The sequence below is a fragment of the Zonotrichia albicollis genome, chromosome 37, assembly GCF_047830755.1.
Source record: "Zonotrichia albicollis isolate bZonAlb1 chromosome 37, bZonAlb1.hap1, whole genome shotgun sequence".
Lineage (NCBI taxonomy): Eukaryota > Metazoa > Chordata > Aves > Passeriformes > Passerellidae > Zonotrichia > Zonotrichia albicollis.
The window spans coordinates 629656-644265 of NC_133855.1; the positions used below are offsets into that span (position 1 = coordinate 629656).

The 14610-nt window shown below is 45.7% G+C and overlaps 1 long non-coding RNA gene across 1 annotated transcript; it reads left to right on the plus strand.

Annotated features, from left to right (window-relative positions):
* Positions 1-220: 220 nt before the first annotated feature.
* On the plus strand, positions 221-12379 carry LOC141726659 (uncharacterized). The gene is made up of 3 exons (XR_012577735.1): positions 221-357; positions 9573-9860; positions 11782-12379. It is a non-coding gene; the product is annotated as an uncharacterized LOC141726659 (long non-coding RNA).
* The last annotated feature ends 2231 nt before the right edge of the window (positions 12380-14610 follow it).

Genomic DNA, 14610 nt, shown 5'->3' on the forward strand with positions numbered 1-14610 from the left:
TGGAAATTCAGAGAGGGGCTAACTTTATGGATACAATAGAACAATATAAGTTTAATAATTAACGTGAAAGTTACGTAGCGATAGAGTATAAAACATGATCATTTCGGATGTATGGTCAGAATCAGATTTGGGTTGATTGTACCCCGATTCCCAGAGCTCTTAATAAAAAGCACCGCATATAATCCCCCATGATTATGTGTTTTTGAACACCTACATTTTGGCAACCCAGATGGGCCCCTTGTGAGTGCTGCTGAGCGAGTTCGCGACTCGATCACGCTCCAGCCGGCACCGAGGGATTCTCGGGGAGCCCATCGGCCGTGACCGCTTCCGCCACTCACAAACGTCCCCGGGAGAAAGGTAAGGTGCTTTTTACTTTGGTTTGGTTTTGGATGCCTGCCAAATAAGACGCAGCGAAAGCTACGCTTGGTTGGGCTAAAGGAATTCCTGTAGGTACAAGCCTAGGTGCCGTTCCGTAAGACAATCGCGAAAGTGTTGCGGGATCGACATTTATGGTGTATTTGAAATGGAGAAACTTAAAGGGATTTTGGACAGTAACATCCCATCCCACAAAATTCTCCTTTGGGGGTGCTTATTAGCATGTTGGAAACAAGGTAACTTTGGGGAAGAATTACGTAAAACTAAGTTGATTGATTATTGTAATTCATGGTGGCCAGAATATGCCTTGGAGAATGGCGAAAAATGGCCAAAATACGGTACTCTGCAATATATCACTATTTCGCGGTTAATGTCCTTTTGTAGACAAGAAGGAAAATGGGATGAAGTCCCATATGTTGATTGTTTTTCTACTTACAGGGAAAGTCAGAATGGCAGGATGAATGTGGATTATTAGTGGTTAAAACATCTGCAAAGTGTGGGGTTTGTGAGGAACGTTGTTTAGAACACTTGGCGTTAAGAGAAAGCTTGAGTAGGGAAAATTATACAGATATTGATTTACAAGTAGCTCCAATAGGAACAAGAGAACCTAACCCTATCCCACCTGTTTCATCTGTCCCTATCCCACTACCTGCTCCTCACCCACCTACCCCTGAACCTGTCTCGTCTAGTACACCTTTCCCTCTTTATCCTCCTCTCCCATCATCACCTGATCCCTCTTCCTCGGAAGATGAGCAAAACCTAACTGTGATAGAAAGGGGAAAGAGGTATGCGAGTGAAAAAGATAGCAATGGTAATGAATCAGTGACCCCAATAGCCCATAGAACCCGGGGTCGGGCAAAGCTTGCTCCAGTTGTGCATAGAAAAGTCATAAGCAAACGAAAACGGACTGTGATTACCCCCTTGTGACAAGGTGTTGGAGTGGAAGGGCCAGTATTTGTAAAAGTGCCTTTTTCCCCGGCAGACTTAGTTATTTGGAAACAGTCAGCCGGAACTTATAGAGAAAATCCTGATAAAATGGCACACGTAGTAAAAATGGTTATGAAAACTCATAATCCTGACTGGGATGACATAGAAGTAATATTAGATACTCTGATGGATTCTACTGAAAAAGAAATGGTACTTAAGGCAGCCAAAGAGAGGGCAAGAGGAGATATTAGAAATGGGCTGGTAATAGGGAATTTAGATGTGAATTTCCCAATTGAGGATCCAAATTGGGACCCTAATTTATTTTGCGATATGAGGAAATTACAGAAATATCATGAGTGGATCCAAATAGGAGCTCAGAACGCTGTGCCCAAAACTATAAATTGGTCGAAACTATACGAGGTTCGACAGAAAAAGAAGGAATCTCCCACTGCATTTTTGGAGAGGCTTAAGGAGGTAGCAAGGAAATATACAGACCTCCAAATGGATACAGAGCAAGCAAAGGTTCAGCTTGCTCTCATATTCTTGGGCCAATCACAGGATGACATTGGTAGAAAATTGCAAAAATTAGAAGGGGAAGAATTAAGGAATTTGGATAAGTTACTTGAGGTTGCTGGGAAGGTATATAACAATCGGTAAAAGAAGCTAGTAAAAAGCAGCAGCAGAATCTTTTGGCAGTAATACAGGAGAAAGGGAACCCAAATTTCAGGGGGTGTAACAGGAATGGTCGGGGTAGGAGACCAGTTACCCAGGGGTTAAGCCTGAATCAATGTGCGTATTGTAAGCGGAAGGGGCATTGGAAGCGAAATTGTCCAAGCTTGAATAACCAGTTTGACCAGGGCAATCAGTTCCAGCAGGCTACCAAGGAGATGGTCCTTGGGGAGTATATAGAAGCACTAGAACAAGTTAAGGAACCTGTTATAAATATACAGTTAGGGCATAAAGAGGTCAGATTTCTAATAGATACGGGGGCTACTTTTTCTGCATTGAATGATTTGCAAGGACAAATTGGGGACAAGGAAACTACAATAGTCGGTGCTACAGGGAAAGAGGAAAAACGGTCTTTCCTGCAACCCCTAGATTTGTGTTTTGGAAACAAGGTTATAACACACAAATTTTTATATGTATCTGAGTGTCCAATTCCGCTTTTAGGGAGAGATTTGCTAGCGAAACTTCATGTGGTAATAACCTTTGAAAATGGAGAGCTTATAATGAAAATAACTGAATCAAAGATGGGACAGATATTAATGATCAAAGAAAAACCTGTCCCCTCTATCCCTAGGGAAGTAGAAGATGTAGTGATTCCCTCTGTATGGTATTGGAATATTAATCCCAATATTACCAGTTAGATGGTGCCTGGGCCAGTTCTGACCCTCGCTGCTGAGCCAAAGGCGGCTTCTGTGGTGCTTTACCCCAGAGATACTTCGTCTGGCGGAGAATGCAACAGGGCACATTGCTGAGCAAGTCCAGGCTTGTCAGGGACTCCATTTACCTCAGGAGAGAGAGCTTCTGGTGATGGTGAAGAGAAGAAGGAGAGGATTCTGCTGGAGGGTTATATCCAGATGTTTATTCCATGGCTACAGAGGTCTGAACCGGGGCAACTGCTCCAACCAGAATAAGGCCGCATGGTCTGATTAACCTTTTAAGCTCCGGGACAGGGGAAGGGGAGGGGACAGGTGAGCTACCAAACAGGTGAAAGGGGCAGGGTCTCAAGGGAGGATGACACTTAGACAGGCCAATGACCTCTGGGCATAGGGGCATCTTTTGAATTTGACTAACCACACAACACCTTGCTGGAATCTTAAGCCTGATTGACAGGACTCACTCAGCAAGGGGGCGAGGGGGCAGGGAGAGAGGTATAGGCACACCTGGGAAGGGACCCGGAAGTTTAAAACAGGACATTGCAACACACCGCAACAGCTCCCCCTAGTTTTGTTTAAAAAGAAGAGGACTGGGTTTGTGGTGCAGAATGCTTGCCAAACCATGGTTGGTAGATCGGTTCTTCCTCTACAAGAGGGTCAGTGTTTTCCACTGAGGCTTCTAGGTCATCCATTGGAGCACTGAGAGCTTCCAAATGGTAGACCTCAGGAGGGGGAGATGAGCTTGAAATTAACTTGAGAACCATGCGTTTGATTAGTCCAAAAACAATGCTAAAAACTATAATAACTATAACTAAAATGAACAGCACTAAAAACACAGTTTTCAGAACAGATCCCAACCAGCCCGCGAGTCCCCAGCCTTTGAACAGTCCATTCAGCCCATTGTCAGTTTCTCTGTTGATGTCCGAGAACCTTTGTCAAGGTAGTCCATATGTGGTTTGGGCTGCGGTACTATGTAGGAGATCGCAGGTGGGATGATCATGAGTAGGACAAGAAGCAGGCTCGGTCTCATGGCGTCTCGAGGCTACACACGAACAGTGGGATCTAAACTGGTACAAAAACTTGAGACAAACATATATTACTGTCGAAGGAAGGAGAACAGGACATCAGTTGATCATCACAGGCCCAATTTTATTGATCAGTACGGCGGGTTAAATACAGTTCGTAATGAACTTCATGCATATTGCAAAAGTTGAGCTCAGGATTGGTTAGTTACATATCAGCAGTTACACCTACTTTTACATTCCTATGGTCCTACTTTTGATACTTTCTACATATTCTTAGGAGATATTCAGGACTAATCTCTACTCCCTCTCCTCATGTTGCAGCAAGGCCACTGATTGCTAACTGCTGACATCTCCTTTCAGCTTGCTGACTGCTGATTTCTCAGCTTAACCAGCAGCAATATGTCAGCATGGCCTTTCTCAGCTAACCAACTATTAATAAAGCTCTCCACATTTCCCCTGTTTTCTTCTTGTGCAAGGAAATTAGTTTGCCAAGTTATTGCTATTGTACGGCTGACCATGTTTTGAATACAATTAAAAATACAAGGCAAAATAAGCAAAAACAGTAAAATTACACCCAGCAATCCTATAGCATAGATCACAAGGTTCCTCAGTCATGGCCCAAGTCCTAAGCTTTTAAGCCATTCGTCAATTCCTAAACCTTCTTCTTCCTTGAGATTTTGAAGTCCCAATTGTAGTTCTTTTATCTTAGTGTGAATGGACACCGAACGATCAGACAGATTCATGCAACACATTCCTTCAAACTCTTCACATCCATGTCCTTGTGCTAAGAGCAAAAAATCTACGGCAGCTCTATTTTGCAAAACAGCATGGTTAACACTCTACACATCTGCGGTTAGCATGTCTAGAATTTGTGATGTCTTGTTCAGCTCATCCTTTGCCCAGCACCCTAATTGCTTTGCTAAATTCATAGCCTTATTGGCAGATCCTCCTGGCAAAATAGTTGAAACAACCACTTGTTTGAATGTGCCCCAAAACTGTGGATCTCCTATCTTGCTGCAGTCTAAGTCATGTACACTACGTCTCTTTCTGTTTGAATTTTGACTCAGCTGCATTAGCAAGGACACATTAGGGTGAAACAGTGACAATTTTCCCAAATAACAGGGTCCACCCTGTGGTCTAGCTGGTATACCATTCCACGCCCTGTCTCCACAAATTAAGAATATTCCTGTGGGTAATTTCATTGGTGCCGTGATTTTTGTGCTGTTACATTTACTGTAATGCTGCGGAGAGATTTCACTCACATTCAGGAATGAATCTAGGGTGGCCCATGTTTCTTTTGGTCGGTTTGAAAATTTAAAGCTAAACCATCCACCAGCTGTAGTGTTAGACAGACTGGCGTTTGTACTGCCAAAAAGGTCCAATTCCTCAGGAGGAGAATATAAAGAGGTGTTGAGTGATTGGATCAGTAAACATTGACGATAGGCATCACTCTGACCTGCAGTATATCCTTGTTGCCCTGGCAATTTGATGTTTAACATGCTAGGCATACATAAGGTCTGATTTTTTATCAAACTGCAAAATTCTCCAGGAGACCATACCGGAAGTCCCACCAGGCATGTTCGAAATGGGTTGGTGACTCCTCCAAGACTAAGACAAAGTGATGATTGGTTAATTTGGTTAGCAAGTGTTACCCATAAATTTTTTCTTGGCTGACTAAAACGTGTTATTTCTATTGCTTCACTTATTACAGCATTGACCAATATAACAAGAACAAACCTCATTTTTCCTTCTGCTTGCTTTGTTTTTCCTTTCTCTGCTGTCTTTTCCCTGGTTTGTTAGATTGTCTATAGTAAGGCTGAATCAATTGTTGAATACACTGATCTAATTTTAAATCAGCATCTTTGACTCTAAAAGTATCCTAATCATAGAAAATCAATTAGCAATCACCAATAACCTTATTTAGGTTAGGTTTTTCCCTTTTTTGCTTTCCTTTTCTCATCTATCTTCAATGTTGCTTCTCCTATTGTTGCTGGTCCTGCCACTTGCAAACTCAATTTCTGCAATTCTTCAATGCAGTAGTCTAGTGCCCTTTCAGAATTTCCCGTGAAGGGCCCTACAACTGAGCGCTGTGTTAAAGGTACTACTTTCCTACACCTTGCAGAGACTATGCATGATTTACTTTGAATCTTAATTCTCTTCACGACACATTGTATTTCCCATCGATAATAAGCAAGAATTTTCTGTTCAGGAGACTCATAAAGACTTAGAGCTACATACGCATTTTGCCCTGTTTGTCTCCTTAATTCATTTTGCCAACTTTCACTCTCCCGGTGCTCAAATTGACAAATGTGACACCACAAATCCCACAATAATGATTGTTCTAACCAAAAAGTTCTATCACAATGCCCACAAAGCAGGGCTATCCAGGCAGCACAATGTGGATCGTGACAGGCAAAGCAATGTTCCTTTGCTGGATTTGTTAAACGAAGATTTGATAATGAGTCAATAAAACCAATCAGCTCCTGGGTTGTCCGACAGTAGTGTGTCAGTGCTCTGTCCACCGCTTTCGAGTATCCCTTCAGCTGTAGCAGTAGCGGTTGTAGGACCAGAAGCAGTTTCTTTCCCAGTCACTCCCTGTCCTCCTCCGTGAGGTGGTCCACCAAAGGCTGCATTAAAAGCAGGTTTAGTCCACTTAGCAGGCACCCACAGAGGCCCTGTAGGTGAGGAGACACAAAGATATCCCCAACCCCAATATAATACTTTTGCAGGTTTTTCCCATAATCCTGTACTGGGGTTCTTATACTTAACCCAGACCTCTGTTTCCTTAGTACTTTCCTGACCTGACCTTGGATGATGTTTAATTGCAGGAGGGGTATCATCTTCCCCAAAAATACATAAATGATTAATTACATACAACACCTTAGCCAGACATGCTTGTGGATCTCTCAAATCTTGATGGTTTTCAATATATTGCTTAAGGGTACCATTTGCTCTTTCCACTATTGCCTGTCCGATAGGGGAGTGTGGAATGCCTGTCACATGCTTAACCGACCACTGATTCAAAAATTTTTGAACCCTAGCACTCACGTAAGCTGGAGCATTATCCGTTTTGATACTTTTTGGAACTCCCATAACAGCGAAGCAACTTAACAGGTGCCTGATAACATGTATAGCTTTCTCTCCTGCCTGAGCCGTAGCCCATATGTAATGACTATACGTGTCTATAGTGACGTGCACACATTTGACTTTACCAAATCTGGCAATATATGTAACATCCATTTGCCATTTCTCATTTATTTCTAAACCCCGAGGATTAACTCCAATGCCTAAACCTATTCCACCATTGTGATAACTACATATTGGACATGCTCTAACAATAGCTTTAGCTTCTGACAAACTCAATTCAAATTGCTTTGCTAATCCTTTTGCATTTTGATGATATCTACTATGTGCTTCTCTGGCCAATGTATGCTTATCAATAGGACAAGAGTTATCAATGGGTAGGGTAACTAATTTATCTGCACGTTCATTTCCTTCTCCTAAACCTTCAGACCATTTATGGCTCCTGATATGACTTACAGAATATGCTGCATTTCTCTCCCGTAGAGCTTTCCTTAATTGTACCAACAACTCATACAATCGTTTATTATTCACTTCCTTAATTGCTGCTTCCTCTATTTGTTTAGCTAGTCCTGCAACATACATAGAGTCTGTAACCACATTTAAAGGTCCCTGTAAGTTGGATACTGCCCATACTACTGCCAACAATTCCAAAGTTTGTAAACTATCCGCAGGGTCTGCTGTGATGATTTGATGTTTCCATTGTCCTTTTTCTTGCCAAGTGACAGCAGCACGCCTTGATTTCTTTCCTGCATCGGTAAAGGCTGTAATAGCTCCTTCTATAGGGCGTTCTTCTCTCAAGGGTCAAGTAATCCAGTTCCATTCTGTCATCCATTGCAAAACTTTAGGCACTAATTTGCTGGTATCTACTTTTGCAGACGATGTCAATAATGCTTCCTGTAAATCCTTTGAATTAATCAGGTACCAGTCCAAGGTTTCTTTTTCCATAGGCAGTGTAATGGTAGCAGGTTCTCTACCGTCCACTTCAAGAATTCTGAGACGCCCCTTTTTAATTAATGCAGCCAATTGTTCAATTTTTGAACATATTGTTTTCTTATGCTGTAATGGTGGAGACAACCATTCCAACACCCGTATCTCCCCCGTTTTCTTTTGTTGTTGAGAGAGAGCACCAAGCAGGTGGCAAGGGCTATTCCAGATAGTGAGGTCAATAGGGTGGTCGAGTTGTCGACGAGACACGTACCCCTGCTGTACACAGTTACGGATTTGCTGCAAGGCAAGATGATGCTCCTTTGTCAGGCATACAGGAGTAGTAGGGTCAATACCCTTTAACAAAGGCTGTAGGGATTCTAACAAATGATTCGGTATTCCCACAATAGGTTTTAGCCACTGTTAGTCCCCCAGCAACTTCTGTGCATCATGTAGAGTTTTAATGTCCAGTTGTAATTCCAATTTTTGAGGTATCACTATTTGATCCATCAAAGTCCATCCCAAATATTTCCAGGGCTTTGTAGTTTGAATTTTCTCTGAAGCAATAACAAGTGAATATGCAGCAAGAGTATTTCTAATAATGTCAATCTGCAAAGAGGAAAATGGTTGTTGCTGTGCAAACAAGATATCGTCCATATAATGATATATTATAGTAGCTGGCCATCTGCGACGTAATGGCTGTAACGCTGCATCAACATAAAGCTGACATAAAGTCGGGGAATTCCGCATGCCCTGTGGTAAACATATCCATTCAAATCTTTTATCTGGTTCTCCACGATTTATTGCTGGTAAAGTAAAGGCAAATCTCTTCGCATCATTAGGATGCAGGGCAATGGTGAAGAAACAATCCCTTAAGTCAATGATTAAGAGTGGCCAGTGTTCTGGAATCATAGCTGGATTTGGAAGACCAGGCTGTAAGGCCCCCATAGGTTCCATTTGGTCATTTACAGCTCGCAAATCATATATTAAACGATATTTCCCTGATTTCTTTTTGATTACAAAAATAGGTGTAGATACGGGTGTATTCCAAGGGCTCGTGGAAAGTCGTAAATGTCCCTTTGAATATTGTTCCTCCACTAATTCATGAGCATGCATAAGGCTTTCCCCTTTTAGTGGCCATTGCTTAACCATCACCGGTGTATCTGTTTTCCAGGTGAGTGGAATGGGGAAAGTCCAAGCAATGGCAATTACCCCAAAGGGTGCTGATTAGTTAACACCACTCCCAATTGTGTTAAAATGTCCCTTCCAATTAAACAGGAGACTGTAGGAGGCAGTTGCACAATTGAAAACACAGCAGATATTTGTTGATCCTCAATGCACACAGACAAAGAAGGTAACCTGCTTGCCAATGTAAATCCTTCTACTCCTGTGAGCATGTTTGCTGATGGGAATAGAGGCCAATGATGTGGCCATGCTTCTGGAGAAATAATGCTGGTATCTGCTCCTGTATCCAATAATCCATAAAGGGTTATGCTTTGATGCCCATAAGTAACTTTAACCTTTTGCTTTGGTCTATTTTGTAAATCCACAGTTAAAAGTGTAACACCAGTGGAGCCAAAACCTTTTTCATCCCGTGTTTGCCCAGTAAATGGTTGTATTCCAGGGGTCATTTGTGATAGTGGTACCAATTGTGCAATACGTTGTCCCTTTGTTACTTTAATTGGAGGATAAAGGGTGTAAGCCATGATTTGTATTTCCCCTGTAAAGTCTGCATCAATAACTCCAGGCAAAACAAATAATCCCAACATAGTTGTAGAAGAGCGTCCCAATAATAATGCTCCACATGTTTGTCCATTTAATATAAGAGGGCCCTTTACTCCAGTTGGTATCTTCTCAGGCCGATTCGTCATTAGTGTGACGTCTACTGCTGTTGATAAGTCCAAACCGAAGCTCCCTGTTGTTGCGGGTTGCAGACAGGAGGTGGCAGCAATGTCGTGGCAGCTGGTGTCTCCGATGTCACGGCGGCAACTTGTATCTGGGCGTGGCCCCCGTGAAGCGCGCTCTGCTGATGGTTTCCCGACCGCCGTCTACAAGCTGTGGTATTGTGGGAGCTGGATCGGCAGTGTTGACGCCATATACCAGTTGCTCTGCAGGCTCGGCGTGTATGTCCCTCATTGCCGCACCGGTAACACTTGATAAATGGCTTTGAACCTCCTTGTGTGAATGCCAGTGAGCCACTTCGGAGAGGAGCAAGAGCAGCTAACACCTGATTCTGAGTAGACTCTGCCTGCTTTTGTAACCCCAATCCTAATTCCTTTATAGCGTCTACTAGGAATGCCTGCGAAGCTGTTGGTATTAATGCCATTCGCTCTAATGCTTCCTCAATGGTCCAATTTGCTCCTAAAGTAGCTAATACTCTTTGGGTTGCTGGATTACTATTTTGCAAGGCACACTGCTTCAATAGCGCCCCCTTAAGATAATCTGCCACACCAGCCCGATCTATAGCAGTAGCTACCCTATCGATAAAATTTCCAAATGATTCTTCTCTACCTTGCTTAATACCCATATAAGTTGGTAACTCCCCTGGCTCTTTAACCATATCTATTGCTGTACGCACTAATCGCATAGCCTCTCTAAGCTTATCCGGTCCCGATACCATCTGTGCCTCCGTACGCAAATATGCCCCTAAGCCCATGAGCTCATCCACTGTTACTCCATGCAATGGGTCTCCCTGAGCCCGTTGTACAGCAACTGATTCATTTACTAACGCTTGCCAATGTGCATTAAACAATAATTGTTCATGCTGAGTAAATATTAAACGCACTATTCCTCTTAAATCATTTGGGCATAAAATCTGAGTGTTAAAGAGATAATCTAACATTTGCTTAACAGGTTCACTTTTTACACCAAACTGACTAACTGTAGAACGTAGCTGAGCTAACAACTTCCAATCTAAGGCAGAATATGCTGCCACATTATGCATTAAATTCCCCTGTGCATCATATTGTGGTGTATAAGTAACAGGACATGCAAGACTAGAAGCAATTTCTACGGCTTCACCATCTCCTATTTGCATCGCCTCTCTTGCCAAAGCAGACCAAGCCTCCCTCCTTTGTTTAGCCATTTCCCCCCATAAATCACGGTGTGCCCCTGGGATGGGAGCTGGCTCTTTGGAGGTGCTATGCTGCTGGCATTTTAGTGCAGGCGCCGTTTTCACATGGGGGGAGCGGTAAAGCAGAGGCTGGCTCGCGCGGGGAAAACGACCCCCCCGGCTCACGAGGGGGAAGCGACTCCCCCGCTGGAGCTGTCAGTAAAGCCAGAGCTGGCTCGCGCACAGCCGGAGCCGGTTCGCGAGAGGGAAGGACCCCCCCGCTCCCCGCCGGAGCTGTAACAGGAGCCTGCTCAGGCAGAGCCGCTGCAGGCAGAGCCGGTGCGCGCGGGGGAGAGGATTCCCCCCCCTGCCAGAGCTGTAACCGGAGCCGGCCTGCCCGGGGGTAGCGGCGGAGGCAAAGCAGGAGGCGGAGGCGAAGCTGGCTTGCTCCCACCCCCACCATCCGACCCGCCTGAAGCCGGCTGTGGAGGCAAAGCTGGTTTGCTCTTACCTCCCCCATCCGACTCGCCTTCCCCCTCGGACAAGGGAGGCGCAGACGGTTCCGCAATTTCTATAGGCATGTCCTCAACACCACTAAGCTGGGGACTTTTAGGCATAACTATTTTAGTTACAGAAGGTGCTAAAGGGTCATCCTCACGACCATATCCTATATTCCTCTTGTGAGCTTCTGTAGCCCTTTCTGCTGCCTTTCTCTCAGAGACCTGCTAAAGCAACGTATTATACACCACCCGCCATAATTTCCCAAACTTTTTAGCTGATTTATCCCCATCTAACATTGAGTCCATTAACAATTCCCCAAATTTTTTCCACTCTGACAGATCATGTACTGTGTGAGGGTTACTAAACATACCTATAGAATGGCCATAAGCTAATAACCCCGGTAATTCCTTTTTTAAATCCATCTCTTTTACCCCTCGCCTTTCTAAATATGAGGAGAATAAATCGTATGCCGCTTGCCTATCCATACCTATTAATCAGTGCGCACTTTTTGCAGCTTCCAGGCTCCGGCGGCACGTAGATGGCTTGAGTCATGGATGTCATCCTCAAGGGTGCTTTTTATAAATAATCCAGCACCTCCCTGCTGCACGGGACCATCACCCAACTTCCCGACCGTGGCGAGTTCCCTTTTTCTTTGTAATCCGAGAAAAGAGGACAGGGGTTCAACGTTGCCGCATCGTTGCCCGCAGCAGTGCTCACAGCGTTGTTGCCCGCATTCTCCACCATTTGTCGAAGGAAGGAGACCAGGACATCAGTTGATCATCACAGGCCCGAATTTATTGATCAGCACAGCGGGTTAAATACAGTTCGTAATTAACTTCATGCATATTGCAAAAGTTGAGCTCAGGATTGGTTAGTTTACATATCAGCAGTTACACCTACTTTTACATTCCTATGGTCCTACTTTTGATACTTTCTACATATTCTTAGGAGATATTCAGGACTGATCTCTACTCCCTTTCTCCATGTTGCAGCAAGGCCACTGATTGCTAACTGCTGACATCTCCTTTCAGCTTGCTGACTGCTGATTTCTCAGCTTAACCAGCGGCAATATGTCAGCATGGCCTTTCTCAGCTAACCAACTATTAATAAAGCTCTCCACACACCACATTGGTGTCTGCGTGCTTCTCTGGCCCGAGCGACCCTAGAGAGTGGGTCGCCGTGCTGTGCCTTGGAACCAGGTCGCCTTGCCTTATATCAGAAGGCAACAACTGGTGCCGACACCCGGGAGGGGATCAGCGCCCGGGGTTCAGGGATTTCTCCTGGACAGAGGACAGCGGCTATAGCGCCGGGTCCGACTACTGCGGGAGGGACGCCTCCGGACCGGCGTGGACCGTGGAAGCCATCGCAAAGGTCGTAACACAGATGCATGCACAATGGGGTATTGAATGTAAACTTTGGGATTTAAATCTCGCATTGCTGAGACTGATTAAGCTTGGGGCTATAGAAAGCCCTTTGGATTCCTCCATTTGGGGGTGTGGGATAATTGTACAAAAGCTCTGGCGGAGGACACTATATCCTCGGGCTCAGGGAAAGCCCTAAAATCGTGGGGCAGTGTTATCCAGGCTCTGCAAACAGCTCGACAAGAGCAAGAAACCTGGAATGGCGTGCGAACCTGTTTATTAACCATGCCGCAGCTCGGGGTGGGCACAGCGACGCAAACTGTGGAGGATTGTGATCCTGGCAAGCGTGCGGAGCCGCGATCACCGGAACCCCCTAAGTGGGCAGACTTACCATTGAAGGGGTGGGACACGCGCGGGCGTTATGGCCGGGACTCGCGGAGGACGCGCGGAACGCGGCCAGATTGTCGGACCCCATAGGGATCAATAAAACCACCCCCCACCCTATGCGTTTGAAAATGGCGCCAAGCTGCATGTTCAGGGCGGAAAGGAGGAGGCGGGGGGCGGAAATGCAGTCAGCCTCCTTAACAACGCATGCGCGGGTGAGCAGGGAGAAGGGGCGGCCCCCGCGGAGGAGCGTAAGACCAATCAGAGTGCTCTATTCACATTAGGTCCTTATAGGGCAAGGACCTCCCCCAGCAGGAGGTGGGGGGACCCCAGAAAGAGGGGACGGCCCGACCCCCGCAAGAAGGGGCGGGGTTGGAGCCCGGGAAAACAGCAGAGCAGCCCTGAAACGTCCAGCCAGTCCACTTCCGACTCGGACTCGGGCTCCGAGCTCGAGAGGGAATCGGAGGATTCCGATTCGGATTCTAGTTTTAATAGAAAGAGAGCAGCGCATATAAGGTCACTAGTTGCAGTGCTTCCGCACGGGCGAAGGGGTTATCAGAGAAAGACCGAACCCCTCTTACAGATTGGCGGAAAATAAAGATAACTTGTGCAGACTGGGCAACGGCCACTACAATACACACTTTCCTGGTGAGGGTCAGCAGGGCGCAGGAAAACCAACAAAGGACCTATTCCCCAGTTAACCCAAAGGATGTGCAGGCAATCATTAAAGCGATTGCAGAGAAGGGAATTAATTCTGCCATGGTTACCACACTCATTGACGGCGTTTTTGGAGGGGATGATATGTTACCCTTTGTTATTAAGCAGACGTGTAGGATGATTTTTGATGGCGCGGGGATGATCGTTTTCAAACAAGAGTGGGAGGACCAATGCACAAAGGAGCTAGCCCAGGTAATGGGAGCTGACCATCCACTGCGCGGCTCCAGCATACAGAGGCTAATGGGCAGAGACCCCACTATGATCAACCCCCAGGCACAGGCAGAGGGCTTGCGGGCCCATGAGGTTAAGACAACCACCCGTGCTGCCTGAGAATCCATCCGTGCTGCCTCCAAAGTAGTAGCCAAACCTTCACCATGGTCAACTATAAAACAGAGTGAGAGTGAGAGCTTCACTCAGTTTGTAGACAGGCTTCAGGCCGCATTAGATTCCTCTTCATTACCCTCAGAGGCGAAGGGTCCCATGCTGGCAGACTGCCTACGCCAGCAATGCAACTCAGCCACCAAGGACATTTTAAGGTCACAGCCACCTGGGTCCAGTGTAGCTGCCATGATCAGACACGTTGCAAAGGAGGAACATCTAGCTCCCATCCAAGCAGCAGTTCACACTGCAATACCCAGTGTGATGGCATGCCTTAAGTGTGGCCAGGCAGGCCACTTGGCAGTAAACTGCCCCCAGCCAAGATGCTCATCAGCAGCTGCTCCACCACGCCAAGGGGGACTTAGGGGACCATGCTGGGCATGTGGAAGGTAGGGGCATTTAGATAAGGAATGCAGATCCAGGCCTCAGGGAAACGGGAGAGGGAGGGGGCAGCCAGGCCGTATCCAGCCTCCTCCCACCTGGAACGTGCAGTGGCCCAGCTA